This window comes from Ctenocephalides felis, unplaced genomic scaffold (genome assembly GCF_003426905.1).
Source record: "Ctenocephalides felis isolate EL2017-DRISC unplaced genomic scaffold, ASM342690v1 CF-g0.4_SCAFFOLD_01170, whole genome shotgun sequence".
NCBI lineage: Eukaryota > Metazoa > Arthropoda > Insecta > Siphonaptera > Pulicidae > Ctenocephalides > Ctenocephalides felis.
This window is the reverse complement of record NW_020537324.1, coordinates 71,079,866-71,105,775: the sequence shown is the minus strand read 5'-3', so window position 1 is coordinate 71,105,775 and position 25,910 is coordinate 71,079,866. Positions and strand designations below refer to the sequence as shown.

The following is a 25,910-nucleotide window of genomic DNA, read 5'->3' as shown; positions in this document are numbered from 1 at the left end:
AATTATATGACTAATATTATTGTTTAGATATATTTAATACATGTTGTTTTACAAAAACTGTTTTATATTTATCATATTCTTAAAAAATTAAAGGACTAATTTGCCAATATTTTTTTGTTTTTGCATAAATTATTTTTAAAACTAGGTGTAAATGTCTTATGGCAAGTTGCATGTATATAATAGATTTAAATTTTTAAGATGATTAGTTTAGATGATTAAGATGATAAGTAACTTTGCAAATTTCAATGATAAAATATGCAATTGTTTATTTCGATTATAAAGTTTTTGTTTTCTAATTAATTGATATCGTCCAAACAAATTTATAATATCTGTAACTGTATTAATTAAATTAATTTTTTTAAAACCGCTTTCCGTAGGCCTATAATATTTTAAGATGTGTCATGAACTCTACTAACAATTTTTTTCAAAATATTTTTAAGAAGAAACTGCCTAGTCGATCTTTACCAAAGATTGATCAGCAAAGTACCCAACGAACGTTTTTGAAACTTTAAGATCAGTTCAGGATTTTTAGCGAAAATATTGTATCTGACGAGTTATCTGCTAATTATAAAGAAACGCATCGATCGATGCCACGGAAAACTTCAAGACGATTTTCAAAAAACAGATCACGGATCAACCGATTTGAGTGGTTTAAAATAACATTGGATTCCTATTGAAAGGGAGATGTGCTGATTAGTTTTTGGCAAAGGCAGGTCCAGCCGTTGCGGAGATACGTAGCAAAGAGTTAAAAAATTCCTAAAAAATCGATCACGTGATTAATGGACGAGCCTTAAGAGTGCAGTTAGCTCATTATACAGAAATATACAAAAGATAATGAAATTTATCATTTTTTCCATTCATCATTGGATCCATCAACATCCAATTTATATTTTTAGAGTAGTGTTTGAATTTTAAAGAAACGGTTCGACTGATCGTTGAGCGTTCCAACTAATGGTATTCCATTTATGATATGTTTAGAATACTAGTTGCAAGTTCAAAACATACTGAATTTATTTCAAAAACAAAATCTGAATGAAACCCATGATATGCAGTGTTAAAAATAAAATAATTATAATCTCGTGTTAAATATGATCTGACCTCAAATTGCGAAGATGATCGCCGGAGTGTAATGATGCTTTAAATTTAATTCAATGAACTTCTTACGATTTATGGAATAAAGTCGTTATAATAATGTTGCGACACGATTTGATTTGATTCCTTTACGTCACGGCCGTTCATCACAATATTTATAAAGATTTCTGAGAAAAAACGCGCGATATACATGTTTTATATATCGAATGCCGCTCTTCATGATGATTTGTTGTCAAACAATATTCGAGCGAAATCCAAACTAGAGATATGTAATGATCTTTAAGGTCAATTTAACGTCATTTGATCGAAAGAAGTTATTTGAGACAGGGTTTCAGAAAAAAACTAATTAAAAGTGGCATTTTGCTTAAAGGCAAGTTGCATGAAATTCGCGATAGCTGTAATAACAAAAGGACCTATTCTACCAAAATTGAGATTTAGACATTTTACACATTTATAATATTTGTAACTAAATTAATTATAGCGCTCACACGCGTGTTTGTACGTCCTAAAATTGTAGCTTATTATTCCAAATTTTTATGAATTTATATAATTCAACCGATTTTTATAGGATTGTTTAGTGCATGAACTTTATCACCATGTTTAATTTCATGAAAAATTTCACAACATTTATTAACTTCCCGTAGGGCAAGTTATGGTAATCGCAAAAAAATCAAAAATGAATTTTTTTATAGATCTTTACGTTTCAAAACCTTCTGAACATTTTGGCATACCTTAGAAAAAATGGATGTATGTGTGTGTGTGTGTGCGTATGTATGTTCGGATACAAATTTTCGTCGACGATTTCGGGAACACGGATCAACCGATTTGAATAATTCAAAAAACATTCGATTTGTATTGATAAGGAGACGTGCTGATTAGTTTTTGGCGAAGGCAGGTCTAGCCATTCCGAAGATACGGGGCAAAAAGTGCCGAAAACGGTAACTCAGTTTTTAAGAGAACGGAGCGTCCGATTTCAATAATTAAAAAAACATTTTATTTGTATTGACGAAATGAAGAAATGATGAATTTTTGGGTCGGCGGGTCTAGCGGTTTTGGAGATCCAATAAAACAGTGAAAAAATGCCAGTTGGCGGATAAAAATGTTCATTAGACATATGCACATCAAATTATTACATATTTTATATATATTTTAATAATAATAACAATTTTGTTCATATTTCTGTGGGTTCCGTACCAATGTCTCTACGCAGCTAACTTAACGCGATTGCTTTAAAAAAAAGTTAAAAATTTCCAAATTATTTCAAAGTATAAATATATCAAATTTTTCTTTTTTTTTTCAAATATTTAAAAAAATTCAAAGGTCGAGTTTTTTAAAAAAAACTTGAATCTTTTAAAAAAAAATAATTTTTGGTACTGAAATTTCCAACAATTAGAATTTAACAGTTCTTGGAGCTGTTGTGATGACACTTTAATTTAAAAATGTTCCTATCTGTGCCAGAAATTCCAATTTGCTATTATTTTCATGTTTTCTAGATATTTCCAGCCAAAAAAAAATTGGACGTTTTTAAAAAAGTTAAAATTTTTGAAAAATATCGTTTTTTTAAATTCATTGAAGTCGATTGATCTATAGTGTGAAAACATCGAGAAAATTTGTTTGATCTAAAATTCAATCAATTCTTCATTCCATGAACACAAGTAAATTTTTTTTTGAATAATTTGAATCGGTCGCTCCGTTCTCTCAAAAATTTAATTGCCATTATTGGCACTTTTTTACTCCGTAGCTTCGAAACGGTTAGACTTGCCTTGTTTAAAAACTAATCAGCACGTAACTCTATCGAATGTTTTTTGAACCATTCAAATTGGTTAATCCCTCTCGAAATCTTCGACAAAAATTTTGTATCCGCACACACACTCACATACACATTCATTTGTTTAAAAAGATATATAAAAAAATTCATTTTTGATTTTTTTGCAATTACTATAACTATTCTATTACTAGCCCTGTATAGTACAATCGTAATTTTATCGCTCCGCTCAGTAAATAAATATAGTATCGATAGTAAAACACATACGAATGGATTAATGAATGATGAATGAATGCAATGATAAACAAAAAAAAAACCATAATACATCTTGGGGTCAGTGCGTGGGTCACACAAGTGCTCATATTGCGACAGGGGCCACGGGCCATAGGTTGTTATAGCAGAAAAGGGTTATTTCGATACGCAATAAAATTATTCAGAAAGGCTTAATTATGCGTAGTAAATTATATTGATGTTCTCGTATGCGTTAATTTTAATCGAAATATGTAATTTCAATTTGACTAGGTGGAAGTGGCAAATACCAAAAATGCAATTTTTTAATTCGATATTTTCCAAAAACTAGTCAGCACGAATCCCAAATGGTAACTTTTTATCGGTTTTTTAGTTTTCAAAATAGATCCAGAATTTTTTGCGAAAGTGGACAAAAATGTTTGCACAATTCGCCAACATCACGGAATTTTTGTTTCATCAAATTGCATTTAAATTTTTGAAATCGTCTTAACCGTTTTTGAAAACTAGTTGGTATTGGTATTTAGCCTTGAGGCATGTTACATGAACTTCCCGATATGTGTAAATAATCGACTTAACCAATAAAAAATAAATTAATTTATGAGTAGATTTATTACACATATTCGAAAACGAACAAATACGTTAACTCGGAGTATTTTCAAAAATCAACAATTATTATATTTGAACCAGTTTCCGTAGGATTTTAATGGTTTAGTATGTGTATTAAGATCAAGTACTCTATCGTTATACTAAATAAATCGTCTAATTTTAATTTTAGCTAACGTCAAAAAAACTAATCATTTTCTCAAACTTTGATGAATTTTTAAAATTAAACTACTTGTCGTAAGGCCGTAATATTACAGTAAATTGTATAAGACTTATATAGATATATATCGCTAGAAAAAATTCCGCAGTTAATTACAAGAAAACGGCTCGTAGATTTTCACCTAAAACTAATCAGTGCCATTTCCAACTAATATCTTTCGAACAGTTTAACACTTTTTTTCAAATTACAAAAAACAGCTTGGCAGATCGTCGCACAAAACTGACAAACGATAGTCCTCATCGAAATACATCATATGGCTTTTAAATTTCTGAAATTCGTTAAGGCGTTTTTGAGAAAACGTCGCTGAAAGGTCTAATTTTGACAAATGCCAAAAAAATGATACCAATTTTTGCAAACTTTGACGAATTTTCAAAGGCAAACCAATTGTCGTAGGGCCGTAATATTTTAGTATGATCTAGAAGACTATAGTTTTAGAAATTTTTTAACACTTTATTACAAGAGCTCGGCCGGGCCGATCTTTACCAAAAACTAATCAGCACAATTCCCAACCAATATCTTTCGAACGGTTTTTGAATTTTCATAATCGGTTCAGAATTGCGGGCTAAAACGTGGACAAAATTTTTTTCACTTTTCTGCTATTTATAAAGAAACGTATCGGCCGATCGTCCCACAAAACTGACAAACGATAGTCCTCGTCGAGATACATCGAATGGCTTTTAAATTTTTGAAATCGGCCCAGCTGTTTTCGAGAAAACGTCGATTTACGGCAAAAAATCTGTTCACATACACACACACATACTTTTTCCAAATTTGTTCTCATTCGATTCAGAATGGCTTGAAACGTCGAGAAAACATAAAATTAGCGAATCGGATTTTTTTATGAAAACATAAACTTCTCCTTCGGTAAGTTAAAAAACGACGATGAAAAGTCAAAAACTGACTGAAACTGAAAGTCAAATACTCTCATACATATATAGTTTTTTTCTAATTTGGTCTCAATCGATTCTGAATGACTTAAAACGTCGAGAAAATATAGAAGTAGAAAATCGGATTTTCTGGTGAAAACAAAAAACGTTTCGATTAAAACACTAGCTTTGAAAGATCAACTTTTACGTTTTTCTAGTTGCTTTATATAGGCGTATATTTTCTCCAGCATATCCGTTCATCTTAAATGAAGGATTCCGTGTAATAAAAATATTAATTAAAAATTAATTAAAATACATCGAAATTAATTATTTCAAAAACATTGTAATAACTTCTAGTTTTTATTTGCATTTTTCTAGTACTTTCACGTTTTATCATACCATGTGACTTTTATAGAAATCTAACTAAAAATAGACAATTCAACAATTATAAGTTTAGCACAAAAATTTACAAAATATTTCTTATAAACAACTATCGATACGTCAACGACAACATTCATCAAATTGATATGATGAATGGCAAATTTCGCACAGCAATTATCTAGCAATGTAATTATAACGACATGTTTAAATATGTTTTATGATTTATGCTTGTGTTTTCAAAAGCAGATATCATCATCATAAGTTATCCATTATTTAAATTTACTACTAATATGGTAAGCAGATTGCGCATGTAAATATTTGTACGAAAATATTTTGATTCATAATTGTGTATATTTAAATACGCAAACGAACGGAGGAATGGAAATATTAGACATTATTAGATTAATGGTAATTGTCTTAATGAATTCATGAAATTAACTAACTGTAAGTAATACAATAACTTCCCAATTTGTGAAAATAATCGACTTAATCGATGAGAATCAAAATTTATTAAGATTTTTTTCTCTCACCTCCGCAAATCTGACTATAGTCCTGGATATAAGACATAAGACAAGTACTCGAAAATTAAATTTTCAAAAAATAATTACGTTAAAAATTGTCAATTCTCATGCATTCTATTTCTTTCTTAATCAGAATTAAAGAGAAATAATTTTTGATTGCGCTCTTGTGACAGGAAGTCGTTACGATAAATTGTCCGGAATAAGAATCTTCCGACGAGGAGCGAAGGTCACTGTTAATAATTAAAAAAAATACTCACACTTAAAGTCATTATATTAATGAGCATGCGAATATTGCATATGGCATTTTTATGATAGCGAAATTTTTATTCATACATGCTTAAAGATAAAATTTTATATAGGATTTATACTCTCTAAAGAAACTATATGAAAAACTCTCAAAAGAGGACAAGTTGAATGAAAAACAGAGAATGATAAATTCATGTAAGATATGAAGATTGTGAAGAAAATTGACGTAAATAAATTAGACAAATGTGTGAAAGTGAAAATGGCTATATGCTTGGCTCAATAAATAAAATTAAATCTTAATAAAAATGCGATTCTGCTACATCTAGTTATTAAGATGGAAAATAGCGTACATATTTTTCGAAGTGGTTTGTTGAACTTTATTAGATGCATCATCGAGTGAAATGTCCCATTCACCATCGCAACGTATGAGTTTATAAGAATATAAGCATTTGACTTTCAGTAATTATACTGTAAGAACCAAATAACATACATCACAACACATACAACATATCAAATAAACAACTATTGAAATATGGAACTATTGAAAATAAACTATTGAAAACTATTGAAATATCAGGAAATTATCTAGTCATTGCCTAAATATTAAAATATGTTATTTGCTATTTTTCTATAAAAAAAATTATCGTTTCCATAAACAAAACCAATGTCTAATTTTTAATTATTAGGAATATTCTGAATCAAAAGCTACATTTAACCAAAGCTAAATACAAATTTTTACGAAGATTATACTAAAATAATCATCAGCAGAGTTGGAAGTTGGAATAATTATGAATTTAATTTAACTCATGTAAAATTTCTTTTTTAACTTAACGTGTTTTTTTATTTATTCTATCTTATTTTTACATCAGTGAAAGTCCAAAATTAAAAAATTGAATCCAATATATACATACACACACACATCCATTTTTTCTAAGGTATGTCAAAGTGTTCAGAAACCTTCAAAACGTGAAGCAATGCAAAAATTTTCTTTGGACGATTACAATAACTTATTCTACGCGATGTTAAGAGTTGGACAACCCTTGATTATTTTTTTTTAACTTCCCGTAGGGTAAGTTATTGTAATGGGCCGAAAATCGGAATTGAAAATTTTTACATTTCTCGACGTTTTGAAGGTTTCTGAACGTTTTGGCATACCTCAGAAAAAATGGATGTGTGTGGTGTGTGTGGTGTGTGTGTGTGTGTATGTATGTATGGATACAAATTTTCGTCCACGTTTTCGGGCGTACGGATCAACCGATTTGAATGGTTTAAAAAACATTCGATTCCTATTAATAAGGAGAAGAGCTGATTAGTTTTTGGCAAAGACAGGTCCAGCAGTTACGGAGATAAGGAGCAAAGAGTGCAGAAAATAGAAATCGAGTTTTTGAGAGAACGGAGCATCCGATTTGAATTATCTAAAAAACATTCCATTAGTAATGATTGGGAGAAAGGGTTATTAGTTTTTCGCAAAGGCAGGCCCAGCCATTTCGGAGATACAGAGCTAAATGTACAAAAAATGGCAGTTTTTGAGAGAACTAAGCGTCCGATTCAATTGATTCAAAGAACTTTCTGCTTGTCTTAACAAAATAATTGATTTTGGAAAAAAAATTTTGTACCATTTTTTTTTTTTTTTTTTTTTTTTTTTTTTTTTTTTTAATTTTTTGTATATCGAAAATAATTCAGATTTTATTTTTAATTCTGACTATAGTTCTAATATACTTTAAACAAATAATTTCAACTCTGCAATTCAGTTTATATAATTCTTATAAATATTAGACAATAATACAATATTTATAATAATCTATTTGAAAACATTCAATATTCCTCGAACGTTTCGTTACGGTACGGGAAGTTCCAGCAATTTGCCTTAAGGCACGATGCCACCCACCCCACTAGTTTCATTTAAAATTGAGCTTTTTCATAAGGTCAATAAATCTCAAAAAAAAATCAGTAAAAATCGACGTTTATTGACCAAAATCGATACGAAAAATTATATAACTATTATGATAATTCTTACGAAATAGAAGTTTGTGGTAATAGAGTGAAAATTTAGGAATATATGCATTTTTTATATATGCAATATAAAAACAGACTTCAGTATTAATATGAGAAAACCTGTCCGGGGATATACCTAACAGTTTCCCAAATTTTCAAGGCGGTTGTATGTAAAGTTTTTGAATGCATAGGATATCCATATTTATATATATTTAATCGGGGATAGTCTTCTTATAATCTATTGGATTATGTGGATTATCATTTTCTACTTCATATATCTATAACTGTTAATTATGATTTCTGCAACTCTCGTTCTATTTAACATTACAAGTCGGACAACAGGAGAACGTTTGTCGACTCGAATCTCTTGTTCTTCGATCATCTCCATCATAAATATGAGAGAAGAGGAGAATTTCTGCGAATGGCGATTCCATTCCATCCAGAACAAAAAATCCGAATGCGATGAGCAAAAAATGAGGTAGACGTATATCGTACATCGTATACATTCACATTCACATTCACCTCTGCAATAATAATGCTGATTGCTTTCATGTAAGTAATTACCGAATGAGAATAAAGGTTTTCTTATCTTTTACGATTATTAGCTGTCAATCAATTTCGACGACGCGCTCGTCGCTCTATAATCGCCTTCGCGGTTAGAACTCGGTTATGACTCGGTTTGTGATAAAAGTTGGCAGAACGAGTGCTGAAAAGAACGCTATGGACAGATAAGAAACTCTTCATGATTTGATTCATAATTTTTAATATCAGTTTTTGATGAATTTGTGCCGTTACCTTCCATTTGTGTCAGAAGTTCGATTTTACAATTTTTGCTAACTTTTGTAAATTTTTCGTTGCAATTTTATTATCAAGTATTTGCGAAAATTCAGATTAAACCAGATTAAATTTTAAAAACTAGGACAACTGATGAAAATCCGGAACAAATATTGCATTTAGGGATTCCCGGGATATAAGGTGGAAATGCGGGACTGTCCCGAATACTCGATTCATCTTGAAAAGTTTTTTTGCGATGATCGGCTGAGTTATCTCTTTTTAATAAGCAAGTTAGTGCAAAATATTTTGTCCTGCACCTGGACCGATTTAGGAAATATAAAATCATCAAGAAAAAATCGTTGTTAATGAAACTTACTAAAATCTAAAGTCTAAAATAAAATGGATTATAAAAATTATTTAAAGTGAATTTGTGTTTTATAAGCAATACAATTGCAAATTTCACATTTTAATTTTCAGTTAAAGCGTAAAAATTATTTTAAAAGTAAAAAATTGGAAATTTTATACAGTTTATCGACTGAATTTAATATTGGAAAATCTTCTAATGAAATATTTATGATTTTTACATGATACTATATTTTACAAATTTCGATAATCAGGTGTTATTATGTGCTTTAATAATATGAAATAGTATAAAATATTTGAAAATTTAGTGAAAAAAAGTGACGAAATATTTGATCTGAACACATTGATAAGATTATATTTTTTAACGATTAGCCTATTCATATTTTGATTATTTTTCTACTAAAATTTATCTAATAATAAAATAATCAAAATATGGGGAGGTTAACTTTTTACTATCTAAAAGAACAAAGTAAGCAGAAGTTCGAGCTCAACAATTCATTGAATAAAAAATTCTGATCCCTGTTAAATATGAGTATAAAAAATATGTATATGATTTTGCAAAGTGGCATCATATTTTAGAAATTGTGATTTTGTGATAAAGTCGTGCCTTCATAATTTAATAAAAGAATGAAATTTTTTTTTCAAACTTCTATGATAATAATCCCCCGACAGGTTTCTGCATATCCTAATTGAAACCAAGTGATAGGGGTTGGCCACTCCTAAGTTTTTTTTATTTCTTTCTTTTTTTGGTTAATCGAACCCTAAATTTGTACCTTCTTACCGCAATCCCTTTTTTGTAAGAATTATCATAGTAATTTCTACATTTTTCATCTAGATTTCTGTTAGTGAACGTTTTTGATTGAATTTTGATTGAGATTTTTTGAGCTCATGAAAATGCTTAAAAAAATAATTTCAGCAAGAGTTGTCAAATTTTAATACTTATTTTTCAATTTGGATCAGTTCTTTTCAAAATATGAGTTTGAAAAATACAGGCAACCCTCAATTTTCACTTTCCTGGCACACTTCCCAATTTTATTAATTACTTTTAACTAGGTTGATAACTGGTCAATCGTCTTTTTGTGGAAGTTTTACACAGAATTTTTATTCAGATTTTTCTAAGGTTATGCAAGCACTTTTTTATTTAAAATGTTTATTTTTTTTAGTTAAAAGTTGTTCACCTTTAACACTCTTTTGATTTTTTTTTTAATTTTGTTCAGATTTTTAATTATATATAACACAGTAACGCATGATTGGGTACAACTAGTAATTAATATTTTTGCAATGTAAAACACAATGACAATGATTTGTGACATATACTTATTAACGCAGTTTATACTCTTTAGTACACATAATTAATTATTAAACAAAATTCAAAATTAAACGAAAGAATTTTTTTTATTCTCCAGTTTGGCCCTGCCTAGGCGCATCCCAGAATCCCAGACCCTTCCGCAATGCAAGGAGACGGGACCATTGCATCATCCTTTAGGTATGCGATCTCATCATATAATACTATTTCGAATCGCAACATCTTACAGAAACATATATACGTTTTGGTAGACATTTCGCCTCGAAATCTTAATATAATCATATTTCTAGAAGGGCGAATGTAATAGAAGCCAAAAATATTTATCAATTGTCATTGTCTCTATCTAGCTGATATATAATTAAGGAACATCATACAAAACATATTTACGAAAATATATCTCAAAAATTTGAAAAAATGATATATTTTTTTAAAAATATAAAATTTTTAAAAGTATTCCTACCTGATTAAAGTGAAGAAATATAATTTTAACTTACCGTAGGGCAAGTTATAGTAATCGCAAAAAAATCGAAATTGAAAATTTTTATATATCTTTACGTTTCAAAGGTTTCTGAATATTTTGGCATACCTTAGAAAAAATGGATGTATGTGTGTGTGTATGTGTGTGCGCGCGTGTGTGTGTGTGTGTGCGGATACAAATTTTCGTCGACGATTTCGGGAACACCGATCAACCGATTTGAATAATTCAACTAGTGGGGTGTATGGCATCGTGCCTTAAGGCAATTTGCTGGAACTTCCCGTACCGTAACGAAATGTTCGAGGAATGAATGTTTTCAAATAAATCATTATAAATATTGTAGTATTGTCTAATATTTATAAGAATTATATAAACTGAATTGCAAAGTTAAAATCATTTGTTTAAAGTATATTAGAACTTTAGTCAGAAATAAAAATAAAATCTGAATTATTTTCGATATACAAAAAAAACTAAAAAAAAAAGAATTTTTTTTTTCCAAAATCAATTATTTTGTTAAAACAAGCTGAAAGTTTCTTGAATCATTTAAATTAGACGCTTAGTTCTGTCAAAAACTGCCACTTTTTGCTCTGTATCTTCGAAATGGCTGGGGCTGCCATTGCCAAAAACTAATAATCACTTCTCCCAATTATTACTAATTGAATGTTTTTTAGATCATTCAAATCAGATGCTCCGTTCACTCAAAAACTCGTTTTCTATTTTCTGCACTCTTTGCTCCGTATCTCCGTAACGGCTGGACCTGCCTTTGCCAAAAACTAATCGGCACATCTCCCTATCAATAGGAATCGAATGTTTTTTGAACCTTTCAAATTGGTTGATCCCTGCGCCCGAAAACGTGGGCGAAAAATTGTATCCATACATACATATACTCACACACACATCCATTGTTTCTGAGGTATGCCAAAATGTTCAGAAACCTTCAAAACGTCGAGAAATGTAAAAATTTTCAATTTCAATTTTCGGCCCATTACAATAACTTACCCTATGGGAAGTTAAAAAACATTCGATTCATATTGATAAGGAGACGTGCTGATTAGTTTTTGGCGAAGGTAGGCCAAGCCGTTCCGAAGATACGGGGCAAAAAGTGCCATAAATGATAACTCAGTTTTTAAGAGAACGGAGCGTCCGATTTTAATAATTCCATTTTACTTGTATTGACAAGATAAAGAATTGATCAAATTTTCATGAAGGCAGGTTTAGCGGTTTCGGAGATCTAATGATAAAAGTAAAAAAAAAAGCCATTTGGCGGTCAAAAATGATCATTAGACATATGCACATGAAATTATCAGATATTTCATAGAGATTTTAACAATAAGTATAAATTTTGTTTACATTCCTATGGGTTCCGTACCAATGTTCATCCGTTAGACGGCGACGCGGCGCTTGTGCGCTTTGACATTTTGTCTCTATGCACTTAAAGCAGTACGATTACTTTGAAAAAAAAGTTCAGAATTTCCAAAATATGTCAAAATAAAGAAAACATTTTTTTTTCAATAAAAAAAAATTTTTTTCAAAAAAAGTAATTTTTTGTCAAATCTATAGTTTCTCAAAAATCTAATTTTTTCGAAGTAATTTTTTTTCAAAAATGTTAATCGTTTTTAAAAAAATAATAATTTTTGGTACGGGAAGTTCCAGCAATTTGCCTTAAGGCACGATGCCATGCGCCCCACTAGTTGCAATTTTTATATTGAGTTATTTGTGCACTATTTATGATAGGTGATTAAACTAATGACGATTATGAGATTATTGCTTAAATTTTGCGAATATTCAATAATTCGAAAAAGGCGTTTTTTTATTTAACTAATGTCATTATATCGCTTTCCTTTCCTCAATGCCTTTATAATAGCCTCTAATTTTTCCCGCAATGTTAAGGTATTTATTACATTATTGGGTACGTGAATTCCAGCACGTTCCCAATGGCTCCGCATGAATGGGCTCCTGAATGAATGAATGATGAATCCTCCTAAGGGACAACGAGTTCTACGAATCAGATTCTTCTCTTCTTGTGAATCAATAGCAATTATCCTACTAAAGGTAGAAATGGATTGCCTCTTGTTTCCCCGAATCTCGGCGGCGTTCTTTTTCCTAAAGATCTATAGATTATAGCGACTTACATCGCCAGGGTTTAATGGTTAAGGAGATTTGGTTAAAAGGATGGTGAAGATTTTTAGACCGCATTAGAAAAGATGGATAACATGTATTTCGCTATGCAAAGTGTTTATTGATATAGTTAATACAAAAACTTTGAAACTAGTGGTGTATGGCATCGTGCCTTAAGGCAAATTGCTTGCACTTCCCGTACCGCAATGAAATATTCGAGTGATTCTAAACGTTTTCAAATATATTATTACAAATACTGTAACTTTCATTATTTTTGCTATCTTGTTATATCTGAGTAAATCAAATGTAAATCATAAATCAATTTATCTCCAGAACATTAACAATCGTCATTTCATTTCGAATTCAATTTAAAAAAAAAAAATAGTTGCCTAATTTACACAAAATTGAAAAAGTGCTCCCGTATAGTCACAGTCTAAACGCTTTTGCGAACAATTCTGTGCGACATTTTCACTTATACTTCGCTTATGTTGGCGGCATTTTCACATTTTTCAATAGTTTTCACAAAATTGGAAAAGTGCCCCAGTACATAAACAGTCTAAACGCACTTGGGTAAACATTTGCACCAGAGTGGCGCTTAGACTGTGCTTAGCCTGGGTAATTTTTTGAATTTTTGATCCAAAATTACAAAAATATTTTTGGAAAAAAAAAGAAACAATTTTTTTTTTCCAAAATCAATTATTTTGTTGAAACAAGCAGAAAGTTTTTTGAATCATTTAAATCAAACGCTTAGTTTTCTCAAAAACTGCCATTTTTTAACATTTGGCTCTGTATCTCCGAAACCGCTGGATCTGCCTTTGCCAAAAATTAATCAGCATATCTCTCTATCAATAGGAATCGAATGTTTTTTAAACCATTCAAACCACTTCTCCTCGTCATTACGAATTGAATGTTTTTTGGATCATTCAAATCCGATGCTCCGATCTCTCAAAAACTCGATTTCTATTTTCTGCACTTTTTGCTCCGTATGCCTGCAATGGCTGGACCTGCCTTTGCCAAAAACTAATCAACACATCTCTCTATCAATAGGAATCGAATGTTTTTTAAACCATTCAAATCGGTTGATCCGTGCGCCCGAAAACGTGGACGAAAAAATGCGGACAGACAAAACACACACACAATCCATTTATTCTGAGGTATGCCAAAATGTTCAGAAACGTTGAAAACGTCGAGAAATGCATTTTCGATTTTCGGTCCATTACTATAACTACCCTACACGAAGTTAATATTGTAATTTTAAAATTTTAATCTATCTAATCGATGTTCGTTGCATTTGAAAGAGTTCAAATAAATTTTATTGCTCGAAGCTGGCTGAAATCACCACTAATGGCGATTGGCAAAAACTTTCGACATGTGAGATGATTCATGACAGCGGCTCATTAAATTGCTATAAGACGATTTTATTACTTGCATAATGAGAGGATCGTTTCTTCGTTTCTTCGTTTCTTTGGAGCTGAGATGATTTTGCAAAAAGCGACGCGGCGGTTAAAAGCGATTATTTCCGGCATTCGATTACAAGAAGACGAGACGAGATTGAAAGAAGAGTTTTATCTCGGTGGTGACTCTTTAGCAAATTGTCAGTCTTACTATTAGCAATACCTTCATGCAAAATGTCATGGGATTACTGGCTGATAATAATATTGCGATTTTTCTTAATTTCTTCATCAAAATAAGTGACAATGATAAAACTAGTAGTGCACTGTGCACGGCTTCGTGCCTTAAGGCAAATTGCTGAAACTTTCCGTAGCAAAATAAATATCCTTGAAAAACCTTTAAAATTACTTGAAAACTTTGACAAAATTAAATTTTGATATTTAAAAAAAATTGTCTTTTTTTGAAAAATTTTATTTTTCAAATAGTTTTTCTTAATTTTGAAATCTTTTGAAAATTTTTAACTATTTTGCAAGCTGTTATTATTAAAATCTCTATAAAATACGTGATAATTTGATGTGCATATTAGTGCATATGTCTAATGATCATTTTCGACAGCCGACATGACGTGTTTTTTTACTTTTATTACTCGATCTCTAAAACAGCTAGAAAAATTTAATCAGCTCTTCATTTTGTTAATACCAGTAAAGCGTTTTTTGAATTATTTAAATCGGACACTTCGTTCTCTCAAAAACTGAATTACCATTTTTGGCTATTTTGCCCCGTATTTTCGAAACAGCTAAACCTGCCTTTGTCAAAAACTAATAACACGTCTCCTTATCAATAAAAATCGAATGTTTTTTTTAATCATTCAACTCGGTTAATCCGTGTTCAGAAAATTTGTATTCGAACATACACACACACACGCATACATGCATTTTTTTAAGGTATGCCAAAATGTTCAGAAACTTCTGAAACGTAGAGATATATAAAAATTTTAGTTATCATTTCTTACGATTGCTGTAACTTACTCAATAAATGATTATTGAAAGATTTGTAATACTCAAATCCATTCTTGAAAATTTTTAAGCAACATTATACATTTTTTAAAAATTAATAAGTGTAGGTAATTAAATTGTTTTTCCCTAGAGTATAAATAATGTTTAAATATTGTTATAATCATTAGTATATTGTTAAATTCAATTTCAAGTCATTCTGAAGCGATTGAAAAAAAATTATTTGTTTCAATTTTTTTTTTCAATTTTTTTGTATATCTAAAATAATTCAAATTTTAATTTTAATTCTGTTTAAAGTTCTAAAGCTACTTATATACTTTAAATAAATGATTTAAATTTTGCAATTCGGTTTATATAATTCTTATAAATGAATATTAGACAATGTTACAGTATTTATAATAATCTATTTGAAATTATTTAATATTCCTCGAGCATTTTGTTACGGTACGGGAAGTTCCAGCAATTTGAGTTAAGATACGATGCCATACACCACTAGTTACATTTTAAAATTGATTTGAGATTGTTGAAAGACTGTAGCAAAAAATTCATACTATTTGTGAAGCGGTCCTTTATAATCAAAGTTACTTTTAATTAAGAACAAATTACATCAATAAAACTTTATTTTCTTAAGCCCTTGCATTAACTTCCGTATCTCGAAATGCGTTTCTTATCAAAATCATTCAAAGAAACACATCGCATTGAAATAATCCTAATGTGGCCTACGTGACTAAAACACTTGCCTATTGATATATTTCAAAAATGCTTAATCATTTGTAATCTTTTGTTTTTCCACATGACACTAAATCTTCTTTTTTCTGAATTAAAGAGACAAATTTATGTACTTTGCTTACTCATGACCTACGTCTTATATAGGGCATGGAAAAATTACGACATTAATTTTATTTATCTCATTTTATAATTTCATTTATAATTACTTAATTTTGATAAGTCAAAGTTCGATTTTGTGGTGATGAATCCGAAGCGTGTGCAAGCGTGATTTTGATACGATTATTTATATATCGATTATATAATTTTGAAATTAATAGAATTTTTAGAACATGCTATAACGACTTTTTAACTTCCCGTAGGGTAAGTTATTGTAATGGGCCGAAAATCGGAATTGAAAATTTTTACATTTCTCGACGTTTTGAAGGTTTCTGAACGTTTTGGCATACCTCAGAAAAAATGGATGTGTGTGTGTGTGTGTGTGTGTATGTATGTATGTATGGATACAATTTTTCGTCCACGTTTTCGGGCGTACGGATCAACCGATTTGAATGGTTTAAAAAACATTCGATTCCTACTGATAAGGAAATGTGCTGATTAGTTTTTGGCAAAGGCAGGTCCAGCAGTTACGGAGATAAGGAGCAAAGAGTGCAGAAAATAGAATTCGAGTTTTTGAGAGAACGGATCATCCGATTTGAATGATCTAAAAAACATTCAATTAGTAATGATTGAGAGAAGGGGTTATTAGTTTTTTGCAAAGGCAGGCCCAGCCATTTCGGAGATACAGAGCTAAATGTACAAAAAATGGCAGTTTTTGAGAGAACTAAGCGTCCGATTCAATTGATTCAAAGAACTTTCTGCTTGTCTTAACAAAATAATTGATTTTGGAAAAAAAAATTTGTCTCATTTGTTTTTTTTTTTTTTTTTTTTTTAATTTTTTGTATATCGAAAATAATTCAGATTTTATTTTTAATTCTGACTATAGTTCTAATATACTTTAAACAAATAATTTCAACTCTGCAATTCAGTTTATATAATTCTTATAAATATTAGACAATGTTATAATATTTATAATAATCTATTTGAAAACATTCAATATTCCTCGTACATTTCGTTACAGTACGGGAAGTTCCAGCAATTTGCCTTAAGGCACAATGGCACCCACCCCACTAGTTATAATATGAATTATCATGTTAATTTTATGAAAAGAATAAAAAATGCTTAAATATTAAAATTATTACTAATACTAATTTTATTCGATATGTTCCCAAGCCAAAAATTAATCGCAAAGGAAGCGAATTTTTCTCAAGCGATAACATCAACAGGCATACATAACTAATTATTCTGAAAACAAAAGATGATACTTGCATTTATCTAGAATTATAAAATGAGGGGTGATTTTATAAACATATAATATAATCTTGGGAACCTACGTAGTTACTCATAATTCTTGATATTATATGATGACGAATGCTTAGGAGAATGATACGATTCGGATGTGAAGACCCATATAATTATTACAGTTTGTCAATTAGTAATGTAATCTGATTTACTCTCTACATTTTTGTTAACTTATGTCATTTGAATTTTAAATATGCGTTTGCATGTGCCAGAAAATAATTTTGGCAAGGTGAGTTATGACTCAATTATATGTTCAGTAAAATTCTCAGCTAATTAATAATTGTAAAATATGTATTTTGCTATTTTTTTTGAAATTTTTTACCTGCTCCCTTTTATCCCATAGTTAATGACATGCAGTTTAATTATTGGGTTGAACATCAAAATTAAAAATTATAATATATATTGTTAAACTTTATTAGAAAAATTCTTGTAAATATTACTACTATCATAAATATTGTTTTTGTAGGTATTTCTGTTTAATTTATCATAATATCACTCAACGCTTCTTGAAATACAACTATTAAAATAATATAAATAAAACTTTTCGAAAATATTTTTTTTTATGTTTTAGAGGTTTCTGAACATTTTGGCATACCTTAGAAAAAATGGATGCGTGTGTGTGTGCGGATACAAATTTTCGTCGACGATTTCGGGAACACGGATCAACCGATTTGAATAATTCAAACATTCGATTCCTATTGATAAGGAGGAGACGTGTTCGAAGATACGGGGCAAAAAGTGCCGAAAACGGTAACTCAGTTTTTATGAGAACGGAGCGTCCGATTTGAATAATTCAAAAAACATTTTATATTTTTTTTTTGACTAAATGAAGAATTGTTCAAATTTTTGGAAAAGCAGGTCCAACGACTTTGCAGATATGGAGGAAAAAGTAAAAAATGAGCCATTAGGCGGTCAAAAATGATCATTAGACATATGCACATTAAATTATCAGATATTTTATAGAGACTTTAACAATAAGTATAAATTTTGTTTGCATTCCTATGGGTTCCGTACCAATGCTCATCCATTAGACGGCGACGCGGCGCTTACGCGCTTCGATATTTCGTATCTATGCAGTTAAAGCAGTACGATTGCTTTGAAAAAAAAGTTCAGAATTTATAAAATATTTCAAAATACACTTTTCTTCAAAAAGTCTTTTTTCAGAAAAAAAGTAAATTTTTGTCAAAAATTTATAGTTTCTCAAAGTAGTAAATTTTTTTCAAAAATGTTAATCTTTTAAAAAAAAATAATTTTTGATACGGGAAGTTCCAGCAATTTGCCTTAAGGCACGATGTCATGCGCCCCACTAGTTATTACTTGATTCGATAGAGGATATGTTATAGCATTTATTCATCTTCACTTTGTAGAAGTATAGAAGTCTCAAGATATATTAAATAGTAGCTTATAACTAGTCCCTAACTTTCGTATATAAAAACGTTTTAAATTTTTAAAATCCGCGCGTGCGAGTCCCGCCTAACTTGTTCAAAGGCCGTCGTCGTCGGCTAAATCAATTCAAAATAAATTAGGTGATATTTCTTCCTGGGCGGCTGCCCTCCACTTTCCAGAAGTTGGCAAATGAGTTGTTTAGTCTACGTTTTAGTTCGTTCCGTACGTGGCAATGAGCCACCGAAACCGTAGCCAAAACACCGACTGACTTCTGACACCGTCCGCGTCCGTCTGTTCTTTTAAGATTTCTGAATTCTGATTTCTGATCCTGCGCCAATACAACGCGACATAATATAATTTAGGTTGACAACGGAAAATCAACCGTTCCGTGGCGCGTGACTCTAATTTATTTCAAATTTCAATGAAAACGTATTATAACAACATCTGTTCTGAGAAAGCAACAAATAAAAGTAAATCGAAAATTCAGAAATCGAGAAACGAATGAGATTTTGCCAAATAGTTTTGATAAATTAGAAATAAATTCTGAGAAAAAGTTCTCAACAAAAGTAAAAATTAACTTTACGTTAAAATTTCATTGCCAAAAAAATTCAAACTAAAATATATTTATTATAGGGTAGAGTAGGAATACTGTAAAAGCCAAACCAATTATTTTTCAATAAATAACACATATCAAACAAACATTTATCTGACTATCTTAAACTAGTTGGTAATGGTGTTTTGCCTTGAAGCAAGTAACATGAACTTCCCGATATGTGTAAATAATCGACTTAATCAATGAAAAATAAATTAATTCATGAGTGATTGAAAGTATTCCGAGTGGATTTACCACACATAATTGAAAACGAACGAACACTCGGAGTATTTTCTAAAAGCAAATTTTAAAAAATCAAAAAATTTTGTAATTGAACCATTTTCCGTAGGACTTTAATGGTTTAGTATGTTCGTTAAGATCAAGTACTCTATCGTTATACCAAGTAAATTGTCTAATTTTAATTTAAACAAACGTCAAAAAAACTACTTATTTTCTCAAACTTTGATACATTTTTAAAATTAAACTACTTGTCGTAAGGCCGTAATATTTTAGTAAGTTTTATAAGACCGTGATATGTATCGCCAAAAAAGTTCCGTAAAAATCGGCTTAATTTTTTTTTCAACAATTAATTATAAGAAAACGGCTCGGTAGATTTTCACCTAAAACAAATCATTGTGATTCCCAACTAATACCTTTCGAGCAGTTTTTGATTTTTTAAAATCGATTCGGTAGTATGAGCTTAAATGTGGAGAAAATTTCAACACTTTTTTCCAGATTACAAAGAAACGGTTTGGCCAATCGTCGCACAAGACTGAGAAACGATAATCTTCATCGATATTTTGAAATCGGTCCAGCCGTTTTTGAGAAAACGTCGATTAAAAGGATTTACAGAAAAAAATCTGTTCACACACACACACATACTTTTTCCAAATTTGGTCTCATCCGATTCAGAATGGCTTGAATCGTCGAGAAAACATAAATTTAGCGAATCGGATTTTTTGATGAAAACATAAACTTCTCCTTCGGGAAGTTAATATTCACTTACCGAGAATAAACTTATCATTTATCGTGTTTGTTTTATAAATATTTAAGTATTTACTTTAATATATACATTTTAATTATGAATAAACGAGCTTTTCCAAAATTTCCGTGAGTTAAGATAATAATCCATGATTTAACAAAATATACACTTATTATTTTTAAACTATGTAGTTTTATACAAGAATTTTTGAATGAAGTAGAGAAATAAGATGCAATCAATTACAAATTACGTATACAACTTAAAAATACCATTTTCGTTATTCAAACAAAGTGCTAACGAAAAAAATAATGAAATAATAGTCCAGAATGAAACCGGATTATAAATAATATATAAATCCTGTATTAATGTGATTTGTAGTTTTATATAGAACAAGATTTAATTCAATTGCACTAAATAATATACCATTATTTTCTGGAGGGGTACGGCTTAAGCAACTTTGCACAATCCGAAGAAAAATCATAATTTTAGATTCCATATTACACAAAAATTCAACTGTTTTCTAGAACATGATGTTTTTAACTATTTAAATAATATTTTATTTTTAGGAATGAATTAATGAAATAAATTTGCACGATTTTTCAACTTTTTTTACAAACTTAATAATTTAAACATTTAAAATCCTATAATTTTGGTTCATCGACTATTTCCAGGAATTAAATTTATATAACTCAATTTTTATGTGAGATATTATATTACATACGATCATGATAAAATGACGGTAATTTTTCACACATCATCTTCAAATCAATTTCACATGCAATAATCTTCTTATCAAGGGCATAGGTAAAAAGGACATTACGATTCTATAATAGGTGATCATTATTTTATTATTATATTGTTTTCGTGCATTATTTCAAGAACATCGATGAATTGACTTCAATAACAGACGTCATGGACGTTTCGTCTGCAATTATTATTATCTATGCAGCACTAATATGCACAGCAAATATAATATAATAGTATCATTGTTTGATATTTAATTGGAATCAAATGGCATTCGTGCAATGAAAAATCAATGCTACCGAAAAATGACATTTTGACTTACATAAGAAGATACGAGGAGATGAAATTTTTACTTAAGTTGATTATGACAGAATTGAGACTAATTTAGTTCTTCTCAGTGGATATAAAAATCGAGCTCTTGATATTTATAATAATAATATTCCGGGTAGTAAAAGGTATACAGAGGAAAATAGAAAAAGGTTTTGAGCAGACATCCATCCAAATCATAGAAAAAAACAAAATTATTTTTTGAAGTTTTTATCCAAAATGTTGTGTCATTCCGCTCAGTACCATGCTGACCGAGGTTGGAATCGAACCTAAGACCAAGAATTGCTTAGAACTTAATTTGTGCTCTAATAGGGATCTTATCTATCTACATTCTACAATATTCATGTTATGTGCGGCCTGTTGCCACAAAGTCTAGAGAGTCTTGTTCTTGTTACGTTATAATACATTGCCCATATAATAGTATAGTATAGAGATAGAGCATTGTCGTCATTCTGTGCGATCGTACGATGTTGTAATTGACGAATGTCAAATCAATTGAGATCACCCCTTTGGTCCCTTCTTGGGCCCCCTTCAAAAGTGCATTCTAGGCGACAATGCAGTATATGCACCGAATAAATAACTCGAGACTTGTGACTAATAAGGCCAACACGATGGTAGATATACAGAACCAAACCGATGAAATATAACGAAAAATGTAATAAATTTCTAAATTATGTTTTGTGACTACATTTTATATTTTTTTTTAAATTTGCTTACAAATTTCTCTCATTAACTACCCGTAGGGTAAGTTATTGTAATCGTTCAAAAATCGAAAATATAATTTTTTGCATATCTTTTCGTTTCAAAGGTTTCTGAACATTTTAGCATTCCTTATAAAAAATGGATGTGTGTGTGTGCATGCATGTATGGATACAATTTTTCAAAAAAAAATGGCATGCGGGCGCTGGAGACCCCTGTGAGAAATGTACCCATGAAAATTATATTTTGCATTGGTTGAAGACTGTGGCAAATATTTTGTAAAAACCCTTTAAAATTAAAAATAAGACAGTATATCTGTATGCTAAATGGCTGACCCTTTTGACTAAAAAAAAACAAAAAAATTGCGTCTTTTTTGTAAATTCGAAAAAATTGTTGGGAAAATTTTACCTAACTAAAAATACACATGTTGTTTGGTGGGGTGGGGGATTAATTCTAAATATCACGACGTATCGCGCGGTCTCTCCAAAAATCTCTAAAAAATCGATCACGTGATTAATGGACGCCACTTAAGAATATGGGATAAAAAGGATCAGGTGAGAAACAGCAAAAAAACAATTCTACAAGCTGGGAGTTTTAAACATAGTAAAAATAATTGGTTGGGGGGCATCCATTAATCACGTGAACGAGTTTTTAAGGATTTTTGGACCCCCCCCCCTCCTCGTTGGTAATACATGGTGATATTCAAAATCACGACTGTATATAAAAGATTACACTGTAGATAAAACTGTAAAATTCTTGATTTTTTTTTTTGAAAAATGCTTGATTTTTTTTTTTAAAAAAAATCAGTTAAGAAATAAATACACGTGATATCTTATTATACCCCTCTCTTTCCCACGTGATATTTTGTGATTGTTTGTCAAACCCCCCATCCCCCCAAAAACCTCACGTGATTAATGGACACCCCCTTGTCTGTTTGATATGTGTTATTTGTTGTAATGTAATTGCTTGGTTTGGTTTTCACAAAATAATTGCTCAAATCAAATTGGATCTTTGTGCCTATAGAGTAGTGACCCTATATAAAAATCATAGAAATTAAGATTAATTCTTACTCGGTTTGATCAGTAAAAATATATAAACTAAAATATCGACGTCGCCTAACTTGTAAGGGATCGTTCAAGTATTACGTAAGCAGATTTATTACAATTATTTCCCCCCCCCCCGCCTTTGTCAGCAAAAGTAAGCAAAAGTTCTTACCAAAAATAAGCAGATCAATAACCCCCCCGCCCCCCTATAGTGCTTACCTAATACTTGAACGGCCCCTAAGCATTTATATTTTGTCTATAAAATACGAATGATGAAATTTACAGTATTTATATTAATGAATTTGAAATCATGCAAAACAATTGTTATTAATAATTGATCAATTACGGTACGAGAAGTACCAGCAATTTGTCTTAAAGCACGATGCCATGCACCACTAGTTTAATAAATTAAGTCGTATAAGAATCGACTACTACTTGCTGGCACGAAACAAATTTGGCATTGCATTGTAATACAACATTGCATAACTGGTATTTTGAAACATGCCTAGGTTATGAAATCGTGAGCAATTTTCTAAGTTATCATCATCGTCGTTAGTAGCTAGCATAGAGCATAAATCTCGAATAGTGTCATGAACATTTCGTCTCTGCTAAATGCGTCTCTGCATTTGCATGAGAGTAGAGTTGCCAAGAGTAGTATAGAACAAGAACAAGAACAAGAAGGCAGGCGAGTAAGTAGAGAGCCTCGGCCGAGGCATTCTATAATAATGACGGGCGGCCGGCGACTGTCGACTGTCGACACGCGGTCTGCCGTAGAACCGCATTCACGAGTCTACGATATATATGAACGATGCAACAAGCAACATTTCCCAATGGAACAAGCCGCGTGCCCGCGAATAGGCCGCTCATGGGCTCTCATGCTGCTCTACTAGTAGGTTATGCCGGTCATTCGATGTGAACTGAATTGCTGGCTGTTGCATTTGCCTTTATGCTGTATGCCTTTCATTTTCCGAACGGATTCGATATATCGAGTTCATGTTATAGGTTTTTTCCTAATTTTTTAAAACAACTGCTAACTTATTTTTATGAGCCCAATTTTTAGTTCAGTACATTTTTACGATAATAAACATTAATAATTAACTAAAACTTTTACCCCATAGACGGGATAAGAAAGGAAAGCCAGGCCGAAGAGGTTTTACAGAATAATAGCTACACTATTTAATCACTACGATGCAGTTTAATTGTTAAGTTGAACAACAAAGATCTTGTCTTAAGACAAGTTGCTGGAACTTTCCGTACCGTAATTCAAATTTTTTTTAATTTTTTTTAACATTTCTAAAAATTTTGAAAACATTTGAAAAATTTGAACATAGAAAAAATTTTCTTTTCTTATGAAAATGATATTTTAAAACTGAATTTTTTTTTTTGAAAATGTTGACATATTTTGAAAATTTTTGATACCCCTCATAATTAAAAATTATATCGAGGTCTCGTAAACTAAACAACAGTGCTCAAAATAAAAAAACTATCAACAACAAAAATATTTGCGTTAAAAATTGACAATGCTGTCGTTTATCTCATAATATCGACGTAGGCCGATTCAAGGGGATGGCTTGTTACACATCCATTACCATACATCATTTATCTTTGAGATAATGGTAGCGGATCTTTTTACTCAAGAATGATGAAGCCCCGCTTCATCTTATTTAATATGCTGCCAAATCTTGTTTTGACGTTACTTCGAGCGTTCTAGGAAATCACAATCTCGGAAATTATCTGAGGTATAAAAATATTATTCTATGAAACATTTTTTCAATAGTTGCTGCTACTTATTGTTTTGGATCAGTGCCAATTACATTTGCCAGTTTATAGTAAATCTTTTTAAATTTATTGTAAATTTCTATGTAAAATACGCAAAAAAGAGTTATCACTATTGATCTACTACGCATTTGTCTAAAAATATCGATTCGTCAAAAAATCTTCTTAGATCTAGTTCAATTCAGTTTTGCTGGTGGAAGAATGCGAATATTATTGACGTCAGTCCATCATCCAATCAAAGAAATCTCACAGCGATCGGCACAGATGTTCGTGGGACTGCCGATTGGCATTTTCCTTAATGATTTAACGATACATCGATGCCGATTGCCGCGAAAATATTTAATAACACAATATATAACATGTCAATATTAATATTTATCATAATGCACGTGATTTATGCACGTACTTGCATCGTACGATTGGAGCATTATTAGATACAAATTGTGTTCTAGTAAACGTAAACTTGACAAATGGAATGTCAATTTAATTTGAAGAAGGCAGAAGCGAAATGTAGAATATCAAGAGTCGTTTAATTAACAACCGAACGAACTATTAATTTAGATCATTTAGTAGCAGTTTTATTTATATTTCACTTTTGCACGAGGAAATTCCAATAGAGATTTTTTGTGTGATTGGCAACACTTTCTCTTCTGGTGAAAAGATATAAATTATCCAATTTTTTGTTTAACATCATATGCCCGTAATTTGGGATAATCCATAATTATCATCCAAATAGGTAGGAAAACTACAATATTGCCAATTAGATACATATTAAATAGATAAATGCTTTGTTCGCTCATATACAATATAAAAAAATTATTACTGCAAAATTTGTTGATAGGGTTTTTTTTTATA

At 30.5% G+C, this 25,910-nt stretch overlaps 1 protein-coding gene across 2 annotated transcripts in view; it reads right to left on the bottom strand.

Annotated features, from left to right (window-relative positions):
- The window catches only part of LOC113366304 (gastrula zinc finger protein XlCGF57.1-like), a 113,652-nt gene that overhangs the window by 42,512 nt on the left and 45,230 nt on the right, over positions 1-25,910 (bottom strand). The window lies entirely within an intron of this gene.